This window comes from Caretta caretta, chromosome 8 (assembly GCF_965140235.1).
Source record: "Caretta caretta isolate rCarCar2 chromosome 8, rCarCar1.hap1, whole genome shotgun sequence".
Lineage (NCBI taxonomy): Eukaryota > Metazoa > Chordata > Testudines > Cheloniidae > Caretta > Caretta caretta.
In genome coordinates this window covers 68,758,783-68,775,286 of record NC_134213.1, presented here as the reverse complement: position 1 = coordinate 68,775,286, position 16,504 = coordinate 68,758,783, and positions in this window count along the sequence as shown.

Here is a 16,504-nt window from a genome sequence, read left to right as displayed (position 1 = left end):
AGAACAACTTCTCTTTAAATTTGTTTCAGAAAATTTTGTTGACTGTGCAAATTGAAAAATTGTGATTCCTAAGATTTTTACAAGTCAGACCACCCATATAAAAAGAAAATAGACATTGAAAAAGAGGAAAAGCTTGTTTGCTTCAGAAGTACAGAATGAATTAAACAGGTTAATCTGTAAATTTGGAGGCTTAGATTCAGATTACATCTAGAATACCTTTTGTCAGGGTAAGGACATGGAGTTGTAGAAAGTACTCCAAATTCCTGTCTGTTGGGGAGCTGTAAGTAACTAATGCAGGCCAAACTGCAGGCCAGGAAAGGGGCATGCGCAGAGATTACATTGATTCAGCACATACCTCGCCACTTATGAAAAGCTGCCCTCCCCAGCAAACACCCTGAGAGATGTCAGTTGGTTTTTCCGGCATAAATGACACCTCTCTACACCATCTTCAATGACACTAGCCCCAAGTTTGGACACAAGCCCTGACATTATAAGAGGATACATGTAGCTGAACACTTGTGGCTGTGTGAACCCTATTAAATTCAGTGGGGCTCTTTGTGAGCACAAGTGTCCATGTGTGGGGATCAGATTGTAAGCTTTACGCCTTAGTGAGCACTAAGCACTTGGGCCCAGATTCCCAAAAGTATTTTGGAAATCAGCAGGAGTTGAGTGCCTTTGAGGATCTAGGCTTGGAATTTTGATTCATTTTCTTTAAGAAAAAATATACCTATTTTCATATAAGATTTAATACAAATTCTCTACAACCTGCATATCAACTAACCTGGTGAACATTTATATATGCAGTTAAATATAAATCACCAATTAAAGGTGATGTACAACATTTGCACAATACAAACTACAATTTAATAGACTAAATATTAGGGTCCCTTACTCTAAATACATTTTTTTTTAGTTATGGCTCATGAAGGGCAATTTTCCCCTGCACATTTCACCTTGTTAGTGCAGAAAATACTGTTTTATCTCACTAGTTAACCAATGTACAGGTTACTGCTTGTTTTGTTGTTGTGGCATTGAAAGAAAATTCGAATACTCTTATTACTGCAGCTAAGGAAATGGGAAACAATCCTTCTGAGAACCTGTCAGGTTTCATGCTCATCACAAACCAGCTGGTGCTTAAAATTAATTACAAACGGTTACCGAGGTAACACTAAATCATGCTTGAAAGTTTCAATATTGTTTATCCTTACAAGTTTCCACAGCAATTTCAATCACATGGGTGCAAAATTGTGAGCTTGAGGTTTAGTGAAGAATGCAATAATCAGGACCCTTTTTTGTCTCTACCTTCCACAACTAGCCATAGAGTTGTCTCTTGTTGCATGCTGTTTTAAAAACGTTTGAACTGTGGATATCTACCTTAAAAAGGGTATTCATTAAATTCCTGCTGGTCACATCAAATGCCTGCTGTTCAAATCATGGATTCTTAGATCACTGTTAAATTGATACGGATTTCATATGTTCAATTAAAAGGATACAATAATATAACTGTCTTGAAAGGAGAGAATGACTGTTTTGACATTATTTATAAATACAGAGGCATTGCACTACTGGCAATCATAATAGCCACCTCCCATCTGCTCTGCTTCTATCAACCTTGCATCAGGCAGTGCCAAACAAATCTTTTGTAATAGTCAATTACTTACACTTGGAAGAGAAATTCTATTTTGAGTAGAGAGCTTGCTTTTTTGGTGCATGGGTTTACCCACTGTCTCCTTCTAAATTCTGGAGCTTGGTCTTTTTGTACACTTTGATCCCTGAAGTAGCATTTAAATGCTATAGTGATGGGCACTGAACGGAGTCCCTTTTATTCTGAAGCTGTGGAATTTGCAACACAATTCACCCCTAGCCATAGAGTTGGGCTCCAGAATTTCAGCTCTCAAAAATATAATTCCATTCCCAGCCCTTAGGGTTCTGCAGAAAACCTTGTAAACATGCATTGAATGTGAATTGATGCCCCTCTCAATCTGGAAGGAGCTGAAACAATGGTTCTGAGAAGTATGAACTGTCTCAGTCATCTCGCTCATGGCTACATGAATTCTGCCATTCCACATCCATGGGATTTGGCACCTTCCCCAAGATACAACAGAACTCAGCATTTCTGGTGCAGAATTCATTAGTTTGCTGCATCCAGGAACCTGGCATTTTCTTTTCTGTCTCCCTGCTCCGGTGGGACCCTAATGCAGCTGCCCCTTGCTTTGCACCTTTCCCCACAGGAGGAATTAAACTGGATGACACTGCATGCTCCCTGCACTGTTCTATAGACTAAAGCAACAGCTGAGGCTCAGGGAACTGAAAAGATGAACCACTTGAAGCAGACTACAAACTCCTCCCCACTGCCCCTGACACACTTGGACAGGGAAATCAGAGTGGGGGAAAAGATTCTTAGTTGAGCTGCAAAGCAACCTTGGGACTGCAGAGCCAGCTGGAGAACACAGTGAAAAATCCTACTCTTAAAAAAAAAATGATTGCTGAAAATAAGCATGGACAAATTGTTCATCAACAAGCATTTTCAGCTATAATCCATAGCTGTGTATGTTTGGGAGGGGAGGAGAGATGAGATGCAATTAACCTTGCCTTAAAATTTAGGGGTGGTTGCTGTGAAATTTGGTTCTATTGTGGCAAAGTGTACACAGGGCTCTGATGAGAGGACACTCCAGGTCTCAGAGTTACCCCACCGCAAACCCCCTACGACCCTCACATAGCTGAACCCTGAAACCCCAAATGGGAGGGGCCTCCAGGAAATAATTGTTGAGAATTTAAGACTTTGTGTTGGTCCCAGGATATTAGAGAGACATGATGGATGAGATAATATCTTTTATTGGACCAACTTCTGTTGGTGAGGGAGACACAGTTCTCTTCTTCAGCATGCGGTAGTAATGTTACTCAGTAAATACCTCTGTATTTGTTTATCATGACAGAGGTTTCAATATATTTCTTACTCAGCCAACATTATGGCATGGATTAAAAAAAACAGTCAAAATTAACTTGGAATGCTTTTAGTGAAATAGAAACTATAGGCCTAATTATAGACAGAGCTGGGAGCACTGAGCATGCACCAGCCCTGGTCTGCAGGGCCTGAGGAGGAATTTCCCTGCAACTGTTCCCTCTTGGCTGCTGGGTGAGTCACTGGAAGTGAGAGCAGAGAGACTGCCTTACTTGTGTTTTCAGTGATGGTACGTGTTACTGTCACAACGCCTGTCAAAGTTTGTGGAAGTCTTTCAGGTGGCTTTGGATAAGGGCCTTTGGTTTGGAATTAAAGAAACTCTACTTCCCATAACCTCCTCATCTTTAGTTAACTTAAAACAGCTTCCAAAAGTAGTTGAAGCATTTGCCCCTTAATTATTTGTGCTATTACAATGCTCATGAATAAGAACTATGACTAAAACCAGGTCAGCTTTTCCATACAGTTCTGATGCTGAGCCATGTTAATCCTGACCAACTACAATTTTATTTCAGCCAGAGGTTTCTTCTGAGGAGAAACCATGATCAAACTGAAATGACTATTAAGGCCAGGTCTACACTACAGACCTATATTGATATAACTACGTCGCTGAGGGGTGTGAAAAATCCACACCCCGGAAAGATGTAGTTATACCAACCTACCCCCCCGCCCCCTCCCACACACATAGACAGTACTAAGCTGATGGGGAAGTTCTCCTGTGGGTGTTGGAACATCTTCACTAAAGTGCTACAGCGCTGTATGTGAAGATAAGCCCTAAGATCTGGGATGAGCCATCCAAGTTCATTTCCATTGGCGACCTAAGCTACAGCTTGGACTCAGGTCTGAAGAAGTGACAGGTTAATACTGTAATACCAGCATTCCACCTGGCTCTCAAGTTTGTTTTTCTTAATCTCATGCTGCATTGTATGAGTATATGTCCTCTGTGTGTGCTGCTTGTCAGATAATACGAGGTTGCTATAGCAATTGCTTTTAAAAAAATGAATTGTGGGGAATCCCTCAGGCAAAAATGATGATAAATGACCAATCCTTAATAGAAAACTGCCCAACAGTATTAGGGCTAACTTATGTCCAATCTTTCTTGAATTCTATTGGAACCGTTTGGGGAAAAGGATTAAATACACTGTACTTTATGAAAAGAGCTCTTCTTTTCTCCTATTAACTCTTCCTGTTTTGCACCTCTTTGGGATAGGGGTGGGGGGGGGGGGGAGAGAGGGAAATACAACAGTGAAGACAATCCACTGTAATATCTGAGTGTGTTTCCATCCAGGAGCTTCAAGATCTTTAATACAGTGGAGATAATTATCCCATATTGCAGAAAGGGAAAATGGGCCGGCAGAGAGGTTATGTGATTCAAACAAAGTCACACACACAGTCATTGTCAAAGCTGGGAAGAGAACCAACATCTCCCAACACCTGCTATTTGTGCTCTAGTACTACATAAATTCTGCCTCCAATACAAAAAAAATATATATATTCTACACTTACAAAAATCACATTTCCCCACAATGCTTTAGGTAATGAATATCTGAACATGTAATACAAATCAAATATGAAAAACACACGGACAAAATTCTGTCTTTTCCTGACTTAAGCCCTATATATACGACTTTGGAAGGCTTGAGCCTTGCAGGCTAAATAGTTTCACAAATGTCTCTCACTCCCAAAATAAACAAACAACCCCCACTGGAGCATTTGCACATCTTGGGCTGTGCTACCGCAGCCCACATACTATTGCCACCTGACTGAACTCAATGCCTCAGCATCCATCTGCCCCACTATTACCCAAGTAGTTGACTGCAGTTCCCAGGTAGCCTCCTGGGATGATTTAAGAATTCTACAGTTTTAAAATAAATTAGCCAAGTGTCTAAACAAAGTTTCTGATATATCAGAAGAGGAAAAGGAAGATGAAGATGGGACTAAACTAAGAGCCAGTGACACAAAAGGCAGCACCAGCATCCCGTTGGAGAACTCTATGGCTTTGAAGTATTTCCAACAGCAAAAGTAATCTCATGGAACCTTATGACTCAAACTAGCTTCCTTGCCGCAAGTAGAATTAATAATTATAGGTTATTAAATCAGCTGAAAGAAATAGTTGTCAGTAGCAGTATCTTCTCATAAGGTCATTATGGCTTTACCCAAGTGTTTGTAACTGCAGTATGAACGCAATTAATTCCAGAGCTGTGTGCATCTTCAGGTCTCTAATGTCCAGGAATGGGAAGCTTAATGGAAATATTTAGAAAGGATAACAATAATAATATGCAGCTCTCATATAGCTTTCATCTGTAGATATCAAGGCACTTTACAAACAAGGTCAGTATCATTATCATTTTACAGATGGGGAAACCGAGGCACAAAGTGGTTAAAGTGACTTGCCCAAGGTGACCCCGCAACCCAATTCCAGAGCAAGAGATAGAATCCTAGTCCTCTAAGTACCATTCCAGTGCTCTATTCATTAGGCCATGATAGACAAACTACTTTATACATTTAAAAACAGCATCATAGACTAATCTAAGTAATTCCTGCCCACCACTTAACCACAGTCCTGACTGCTCAGGAATCATGGCACAAGGGAATAAGTTATAGGAATTAATGGTACCCGTTGCTATGCCTTCCTAGTCCCAATGGTTTTCTCCAGTGATGACAGGCAAAGCAGGGTAACCAGAGTATGCTTCTGCCTAGCTGCATTCTAACAGAGAGCCTGCATGTGTCTAGCTACATCTTTCTAGTTCTTACACTGCACCCATCACTATAATATTTGAGCATAATTTTAGTGGATTTACACTTTCCCCTTTTCCCCCTCTTACAGAGATTCAGCATTTAGACAACGCTGCACCAGCGTCTGCCGGAGTATGATGCCACATGAAGGGCCAACAGCAGAACTACAGTGCCTATACTGTGGAAGACCAGGACACTTCACGTCGGGCTGCCCTGCTAAAGTCCGATCCGCACCCAGGTCAGGGAATGCCAAACCCTGGCCCCTCTAGGGGGTCTGGGATGGGGTGGCACTCTCCGTCTCTCATTGGTATCAAGCATCAGTACCTGTCTGTTTGTACCTTGGTGACAACCAAACGGGTCCCAACACATTTCCAGCTCCCTCTGCAAGTCTGATACCCCTCCATCTCTGAGGTCTACCTGCAGACACTGGTGGTTTTGGGTCTCAGGCAACTGTATGGATCAAGACTTTGCATAAGTACATCAGATCCCCATCCAAAACAAGGACACACCGGACCTGATGGAGCCTATCGGTGGCTTGCTCCTTTCCATCAGGCCCGGTTACTCACCAGACTGCACCCTGGTGGTTGTGACTCTTCAAGGTCTCCAAGAGATCCTACAGTTTGGACTTAAATGAGCACCACACTTTCCAGTATTTCTCAGCATGCCCTGGCTCACTACCCACAACCCATGCATTCAGGGGAGGGCAGGTGCAATACAGTTCAGCTCCCTACATTGCTGACAGTTCTGTTTCCTGAAACCCAACTGTGGGGACCATAGACTGGAAGCCCTTTATGGTTCAACGTGTCTTCCTCATGGTTCTGAATCTGAACAGGTTAATCGCCAGGGAATCTTGTTACGTTCTGTGGTCTGGTACACTGCCTCCACATTATTGCTTAAATACAAGGATTTTGCCAATGTGTTTGAGAAAAAGAACACAAGACACTCTGCCACTCCGTCACAGCTATGACTGTCACATCAACCTTTAGCCCTGAGCAGAAGTCCCTTTTGGCCGCATTTACTCTCTTTTGGAGCCAGAACTTGAGGTTCTCCATGACTACCTCCAGGAAAATCTACAAAAGGTATTATCTGTCCTTCTACTTCTCCATCCAATTTTCTTTTTAAAGAAAAAGGTGGGTCGCTAAGTCCCTATATCGACTATCAGGTGTTAAACAGAGTAATGATTTGACATAGATACCCTCTCCCTCTCATTAATGAGCTTTTCAAAAGATTTTGCTCTGCAACGGCTTTTCCTAAGCTGGACTTTCAAGGGACCTATAACTTGGTCCATATTAGAGAGGGAAATGCATACATGTATGAACACTGAGTACCTGTTCATGCTGTTCAGCCTGTGCGATGCCCCAGCAACATTCCAGCACCTTATAAACAATCTCTTCAGGGATATGTTAGACTGCTAAGTAGTCATTTATCTGGACAATATCCTCATCTTTTCTGACAATTAGGTTTCTCATGATCAGCATGTCTGTAGTGTCCTAGAAAAATTTCGCTAACACCATCTATATGTAAAGTCCAAAAAATGCAAGTTTGGCAGGATACAATAGAATTTCTTAGTTACATTATCTCCCTCTAAGGGACTAACCATGGACCCAACCAAGGTGGCAGCCGTCTCTGATTGGGCTGCACCAAAAGACACCTGTGGTATCAAACAGTTCCCGGGCTTCTCTAATGTCAACCTACTAGGTTGGGATCAGGTGCCATCAGTACATTTAAATGTTGTAATGGCAAATGCATTCACACACTTACCCGAAGTTCCTTCTCCTGCACTGGGCTTGCTCATGCTCACTTGCCAGGACTGACTGGACTGAGGTGGAGTCTCAAACAAGTCCTGACACACAGGATAGCTGGATCCCTGGTCACATGTCCACCATCCTACTCCTCCATCTCCTCCTCCTCCTCACTGTTCATGGTAGGGATCTGTGTGTAGGTTCCTCAGAGGTATCCACAGTACTCTGCAGGGTGCTGATGCGGTCGCACCAATTATGGCGGGCAGCATTTGTAAAAGTGGCAGGTCTGCAGCTCAGCACTGGATTGACTGTTAGCCTCCTTGTTCTTCTGGTATACTAGCTGCAGTTCTTTTACTTTCACATGACACTGCTGCTGATCCCCTTTATAGCCTTCACTTGGATCCCCCATGCAATCTGCTTGTAGATGCTGACATATCTACAACTGCTTTACAGCTGTGCTTGCATAGCCTCTTCTCCCCACAGGCCCAGGAGATCCAATTTCTCCTGTCAGCTCCAGGAAGGAGCATGTTTGAAACGTGCAGCCTGCATGGTCGGTTGGGCAGCTGCACACAAGGGAGAGCTGCTAAGTGTGTTCACCAAGAAGGGCAATCAGGAAAAGGCATTGCAAAAATGTTCAGGGTTTGTATGGGGGGAAATTGGTTTCTGGTCTCTGTGACCCCTGGGCAGTAGAGTTCACAATTGTGACCACAGCAGTCAGTGTCAGACATTGTGGAACCGCTGTTGGAGGACTGTTAGGGTCTACACCTGCACTGCATCGACCTCGGTATGTTGACCATGACTCAACACTGTTCGGGGAAGTGATGTAACTGCATCATCATAACAAAGTGCTTACACTGGAAGGAGACAAATTTAAGCATAGACACATGCACAACAAGGTCAACACAAGGCAGCTTATGTCAATCTAAACTTTGTAGTGTAGACCAGGCCTAAGATACATGAAATCAGTGGCCATGTTTGCAAATGTTATCCACAGTTGTTGTTGGGGTTTTTTTTTTCATGCAGATTTGTTATTCACACAATAGTTCATGTAACAGTATATGTGAAAAAAAAATACTGAGCTAATGGGTTCTTTACAAACTTTTCACTTCACCTACCACTGGACTTTATTTGTAGGGTATACTTGGTCACCCAAGTCTCATAGCTTTGTTTTTCCTCCCTGATTGGTTGATCAGCTTTTAAAGCAAAACAATGAGTGAATAGGAGAGAAACAGCAAATCCTTTCATTTGTGCCCGGATACCCATGTACTCATGTAACTATGTGTGCAATCATCACTATACAACTATTCATGAGAACAAAATGTGGGTTCACAAGAATATTCAAACACAACAATGTTCACAAATATTCTTCATGCAGTATTTTGATAGATGATAGATACCACTGATAGATGCCATCAAGGTGAGAGTAGGGCCTTGCTTCATTCAGCCAATCAAAGAATCTAAAGACATGATCTGAAAAATATTTTAGACAATCTTTCTGAAAAATGGTGCAATTTATTGTTATTTTTCTACTTATCTATTGTACTGTTTTAAGACGAAAGAAGAAAGGTTAATATTAAAATTTACTACTTACTATACCCAACCAAACAAACTCGTTTCACTTCTCTAGTATTAAAAGAAAAAAGAGAAAGGAGAAAGTAAACTGTTTGTCAACAAGCAGGTAATTTTAAGCTCATTACAATTTAGAGAACAAGAACTGTTTTATCTACATTTTAAGTAGCCACCTTCAGGTAACACATAATTTTTGAACGGCTGTAGCTCTAGAAATGTCTATGACAGCCACAGAATTCCATTACTGTAATGAAGTTAACTAAGGGGATTTAAAATGTCACTTCATAACCTAAAACTGAATAAAACCCCATAATTTCCATTATGAGTATTTACACATTTTGAGATGAAGTGACTATACAATGAGAATTCTAAAAGTAATTATTTCCCATACATTTATATTCAAGGCCAAACAGTTTGTACCTGCTGGTTTGCTTTCTCGACAGAGAATTACTTGAAAGATTTTGCATTCTCCCCCAGGGGTGAAATACAATAGGAATCCATGCAGAACATCAATTTTCTTTGCTTTTGTAATGTTTACAACTTCCCTGTAGTATTTATCAAGAAATATACAACTCCCTATAGTTAGAGCCATGCAGGCTAACAGTAGGAATTCTTGGTGTTGATGGAGCTATTGATCATACAAACATTAAAATTATGTCTCCTGTAGTAAATGCCAATGAAAGAGAGGTACATTTATCAGGAAATCAATATGCTCGTCAATAGAAAGGCTAAGTTTGACAACGTAATGCAGTTGGCAGACTGACTGGATGGTGGACCAGGAGGTATGAAACCCAGGTAGTGACCTATTTGTTTGACTTCTGGCTGTGTTAAAGCACTGTATAAAGAAACGATGTGCAGAAACAAAGAACAGGAAGCTAAGAAGTGAGCTGTTTCATTTGTTCCGCAAGAGCAAACTCTGAATTATTGCTGCAGTGACCTTTAGTTGAGCAATGAAAAAAAAAAACCCCATGAACTTCTGGCTTGTGTTACCTAATACAACTTTGATAATTGCCCTGAATGAAGGGGAACGGTGGGAGAAACAAGAAATCTAAAGTATTTGCATGCTTTTAAAAACTGAATAACTACTTCTTTTGTTTCATCTCCAAAAAACCCCTCCAGAAATTAACTTTTTTGTGGTAAACTTGCTACAGATGGTTTGTATTTTGTAATGTACTTTCAAGGGTTGAACTGTTCATGTAAGTAAAAAATTAAGCACATGCTTGAGTTTTTGCATGGTCTGTGCCTTGGTTGAAATATCTGGGCACCGGTATCTCCACATACAGATGGTGGTTTGTTTTTTTAAAAAACCTCTTACATTTTGTCAGATTAAATAGTTGAGTCCATCTATGCAAATCCCCTCTGGAGAAAGTTAGATTCTATTTCAATTATATATGGGGAAATACAGACTTTTGTTTGCTTCAAAAGCTGTTCTTGCTATCTCTTATGGTATCTATGTATTTGCAGTACTAAGCATAAGGATCACTCTCTCTCTCTCTCTCACAAACATACGCACACATACCATTTTCCAGAGCATGATTTCTAATGCCTCAGAGGCATCCTGGTATAGGATATTTGCAATACGAAGTGATGGGGAAATTCTGGAACTCTTGTTCCATGAGCACATCTGTACTCACTTATAACAAATACAGTTAGAACATACATGTCACAACTTGCCAATATTTTTAAAAAAGTCATGACAGAGTTGAATGACATCAAGGAGGAGTTGTCACTTCATCCTGTACCTCCACTAAATGCATTGATAAAATAAGACCAAAAGCTGACTAGAATTAAAAACTAGCAGCTGGTGTGACTGCTTCTCTCCATCCAATTCCAGATCAATCACTAATCTTCTGCAAGAAGATTGCTCATTCTTGGGGCGGCGTGGGAGGAGAAGGAGACTGCTCATTGATTAGCTATATAGCATCACACACACACACGTGCCACATGAGCCATCTGCTGTGCACACTACATGGCATGTGTCTGAGGGGCATTAAAGAAAAAAGTCCTTAGACCACTTAAGACATGTATAAGCAAAACATGCACATTAATGGAAGAATTCACTATGTACATATCAGGGAGCTTAATATAATTCATTTTAAAATATGCTAAGGTGGTGCAATGCTTCTGTCCAATAAAGACATATAGTAGCATCAGTTTAAAGTTATGCCAAATGTACAGAACACATTACTTATTTTTTCAAATATATCTTGTAAAAGTGAGAGTGAAAGACCAGGGTGCTGGAACAATGTGTATAGTGGTGGTGCTAAGAGTCATTCAACCAAACTGTAAACCCTGTGTTTGAAGGAAACCACTTCAAGCCAGGGGGTGTGGCAATTCCAGCACCTCTGTAAGAGACTCCAGCAAGGAACAATTTTTAATTATTTAGGGGGTTTGTTTATAAATAGAAACTGAGGGGCAAAATGGCCAATGAAAGAGTTCTTGCTAAAGCTGCTCAACATTTTGAAAGTGTAGGTCAATTTTTCATTAATTATGTGCACAAGCTTTCATTAGTTATGCACATATTTGCATTTGTAAGGGGATACTTCCCACTGCCTATTTCCTGCAAGTCGCCACTTGCTTCCATGCATATGTGATCGTGTATTTGTAAGCACAAATAGGTCCAGCTAACCAAAAATAAATAAAAAACTGACAGTCCGCTTTCAGATATCTTATGAAAACTTGGTCCTTCATGTTCAATTCATACTGTCCATTTAAGTAAAACAGGCAGTTTGAACTAAACACAGAAATTTGGCATTATACAAATAGCTATGAGATATTCTAATATAGGATGAATCCAGTACATTATTGGCAAGTGATGTGTAGTGACGGGGCATGGATTTCGCAAAGCCAAAAAATCTGCCATGCTTCTTAAAATGATAGGATAGCACATTGCTAGAATTATGATCTTATAAACAAAGTGGTGAAAGCCATTTTCTTCTTCTTCTTCTCTCTAAAACAATTGAAAGACACAGGTTTTCACTCACTGTTCTCATTTTATCTCTTTCCCCATATCTCTTCTCCCTGTGTGTTATAGCATGGTGCTAAACATTAATGAAGCAATAATTGGTGAAAGCTCAGGCAGCTATTTTTAGGGCAATTTTGTTCAATTATTTATGAGCTTATAAAAACATCCTTAAGTACTAAAAATGCATTGCTTAAATGTTATGATACTCCCAAATTGTTCTGGAGAGAAGTCTGGAGAGGATTCAGACAATCCCACTAAAACAATAACTTCAAAGTCAAATGCTTCATTTAGCAATAAACTGTGACCTTGTAAAAGAAATAAAGTTTGGAGTGTTTCTTCTTTTGAGCGCAAATAGTCTTCAGCATAAAAGGGATTGACCTTGTAGCCTGATTTGATTAGCAAGTCATGCTGGTGCTCTCCACTGTTCTGCTGGAATACAAAACACCATTCAGTGGCACTAGAAATATATCTTTTAACAAAGATTAATGTTGACCATTATGATGACTTCTCTCCAGTTTTATTTACTTTTCAGCGCTGGGACATGGGGACATGAAGCTGTTCCAAGCCTTGCTGTGCATTCTTCCCGAGCAAGCTCCTCCACTTTAATTTGTGGTCATTTTCCTCAATTTTAAAACTTCAAAATACTTTTCCACTCATCACATGGCAGATTCTGTCATTATGTACATCTTTGGAAAAAGAGAGAGAATGCATAATGTGACTGTGGAAACCAGTTGCAAACTATGGATGGTATTATAAATCAGTGGTCACGTTGATCATTTGCTAGTGGCATCTCAGGCTTCCACCAAGCCACTTCTGCACCTACCCACTGGATTTGGCCTTTTGAACATTGTTAATCACGTTCTTCTGCCATACGAGAGAAGATGACTCATAATCCAGCATAAATGTCTATTTCAAGTATTTATAGAGTAGCAATCACCACAGTATCTAGGTACTTATATATAGATTGATATAAGGTGTTGTATATCAACTACACTATTTCTGTATTGGTTATTTCTTTCTCCCCCACATCATCTAATTATTGAAGAACTGTTTTTTTATGTCATATTAAAAAACTCTTCAGCTACACTGAAAGCCAGTTCAGAGACTGAGAGTCTGAGAACCGAGATTATAACTGTGATTATAACTTTATTCTTTTAATAATTACTACATTATTATAAGCACACTTGGCCCTTCTCACTGTGGTATTTGGGCACTTACAAGGATTAAGTTGAGACACTGAGGTTCACAATGAGACCAAGCACTCTGCTGCAGTGCAGCTTTAACTGGCAGCTAGGAAACCAGGATTTCATCTGTTGTGAAGGCTTGATCAGAGAGATGAGTCCTACCACTCTCTTTGTACAAATTAATGCCAAGTTAATGCACAATCCAATTTGCACAAGGAGCAAGTTTCAGAGATGCAGGCTTACTACTAAGAAAACATCCAATGGCTTCACTAAAGCACTTGCCTTAAAGAAAAAAAAAAGTCCTTGTTCTTTGCAGACTATTATCTATATAGTGGTCAACATAAAGTAGTCAGCATCTACCCACACATACCACACCTGAATGACCATAAATCTGAGCCCCATCAGGAGTAAACATAATACCCACCTCTTCAACTTAACTTTCTAACAGCAGCAACTCCTCCTTCTAACTAAGGAGCTGGAGGGACAGGGAGAGAGAGGAAAATGGAGAACTGCATTCACCACCCTACCATGTTCAGATATCACAACGATAAGCTCAATAGATGAGAGAGAGATACCATTTTTTTCCGATTCTAAGTAGTATCCACATACAACTGTGTGGTACCTGTTGGTAAATGACAACAACTTATGGTGATACAATATACCAAACACACATCATCAGGGACAAGGATGGCATTACAGTAAATAAGGGAGATTTTCTCACCTGGAGTTCTGCATCATCATAACCACAGGGGCAGATGATCAAAGGCACAAACGGCACTTAGACATCTAACTCCCACTGACTTTGAAAGTCTGTGGGAGTTAGGAACCCAATTGTTATTTGTGCCTTTAAAAGACTCCCCCCATGATGTTTTACCAAACAAACACAACATTAAAAGCACCCTACCCTCACAATCTAATTCCACGTGTAGGAGCAGCCTGGAAGAACATACAGTGTTGCTTGCAGTGCAAGGCAGACAAATGGGATGTAGAGGCTGACATCATTAGTGGAATGGAAGGAAATAGGGACAGAGTAAATAAGACATGGGCAGATAAGTAGAGAAAGACAGATTTACGCAGGACCTAAAATGAAGAGATGCTTGATTTGGTGGAGATGGGAGAGCCAGTGGAATTTAAAAAAAAAAACAAAAAATGGATGGTATGAGGGGCAATGATATTGACAGCAGTGTTTTGTGTGGACTGGAAGGAGCAATGTAGGTGTCAGGTAGGCCAGAGAAAAGGTGGTTATAATAACAAAAATAGGGAGTGAATGAAGTGACTTATCTTGAAGTCTTTATACAGTTCTTCTCAGGCAAACTCACAAACAGTGAATAAGATTCAGATGTTCACCCTAGGACAGCAAATCATACCGTTGTTATTTTTCCTGGTATTTTATTTATTTATAATTTGTAATTATATGCACTACTGTAGAGCCTGAAAGCCCTAGTCATGGACCAGGACCCCATTGTGCTAGATGCTGATAAACATAGAACAAAGATGGTTCCTGCCACAAGAAGCTTCCAATCCAAGTATAAAAATAGAGATAACAGATGGATACGGACTGATGGGGGAGTACAAGGAAAAACAATGAGAGAATACTGGTCACCATGACAGGCAGTGGTCTCAGCACACCATCTGGTTAATAAAATACATGTAGCTTGGCAAATATCAATTACTTGGAATTCTATCTTTTGTTCAGAACAGAACAGGATAAATTCTATCATTTATGGCATAGGTTCCTTTTTAAAATGGTTCCACCAATGGATTTGATCATAAATAGAAGTCCTTATACATAAAGTAAACTGAACCATAGATAAGATTTCCCCTTGATCAAGTCTTAAGACATCTGTAAAACTAAAGATTCTTATTCAGACAAGTTCTTTTATCAATAAAATCTTATGCCACTGGAAAGGAAATTTTAAATTCTGACAGTTTCTGGACTCTCTTTTTTTCTATTCAAAAGATGCCTGTTTCTCAGGGATAAATTCTAGCAGCTGCATAACAGCAGCAATTTTTAACTAGTGGCCTGATAATTATTCAAAGAGGTGAGAGAAAAATAAGGACCAAAGTCTGCTAATATAGAGAAACAGGTTTTTCTTCCCGCTTCTTCATTCCTGAAAGCTTTTGGAGTTTACGGTGGCCCCTTTTCACAAATTAGGCAGTTTGTCACACTGCAGTGTCGTTGACAGGTAAGTATAGTAATTACTTGCATAGAATCCACACCTTGCAGAAGAAAGTCTTGATTGGTAACAATGGTTATTTCTATTTATTTGTTTCTTATTAAATAGGTTTAAAATCAGTGCAAACCACAGAAATATTCAAAAGAACGAGGAGTACTTGTGGCACCTTAGAGACTAACAAATTTATTTGGGCATAAGCTTTCATGGGCTAAACCCACTTCATCAGATGCATACAGTGGAAAATACAGTAGAAAGAGATATTCAAATTACTCTAATCACTAAATGTCTGTCAACGGTGAGGTGGGACGCATGTCACTATATGGCACCTCTCCTGTAATTTGTCCATGGAAAGATTAGGGTCATTAGATTATTTTATGTACTTTTTGGTTAAAAATTGAATTACAAGAAAGTTATTTTTCCTTTTTCTTGAATTTTATTAAGTGGTTGGGCTGACATGTCCAAACCCTCTCACATCACCGCCAGAGGAACATACTTCTTACTGTTGTGGCTGCATTATGCAAATGTGGAAAAGCATTTTTTAAATATATATTTGTAGTTCTACTGGATGACATAATTTTTAACAGTAAGTCATGTAGGCACTGACCTAAAACCCACTGAAGTTAATGGGATTCCTTCTGCTGTTAAATAGTTGTATTATATTAGTACATAATATCCCGCTCTGAGACTGGAGGTCCATTGTACTAGGCCGTACAAACACACAGAGTCCCTGAACCAAGGTTTACAATCTAGATAGACAAGACAGAGTATGGGAGAAAGGAAAAAAAATTGTGGGCCTGAGGCACAGAGGAAACGAAAGACAACATTTTCAAAAGTGCCTGAGTGATTTAGGAGCCTAACTCATATTTTCAAGTGTGATTTAGGCACTAGGAGTCCTTTTTTTAAAGTGAGACTTGAACACTCCTTGAAATTTTACCCTACGGATATGGCTACACTTTGAGCAATTTCCAGCTCCAGGAGACATACCCATGCTAGCTCTGATTGAACTACCGTGTTAAAAATAAAAGTGTAGCCACTGCAGCGTGAGTTGTGGGAAGGGCTAGACACCCTGAGTACATGTGTGATGTACATACCTTTTTTTAGGGGCAGCTAGACCTCCTCCTGCCACTCACACTGCTGTGGCTACACTTCTATTTTTAGCATTCTACTTCAAT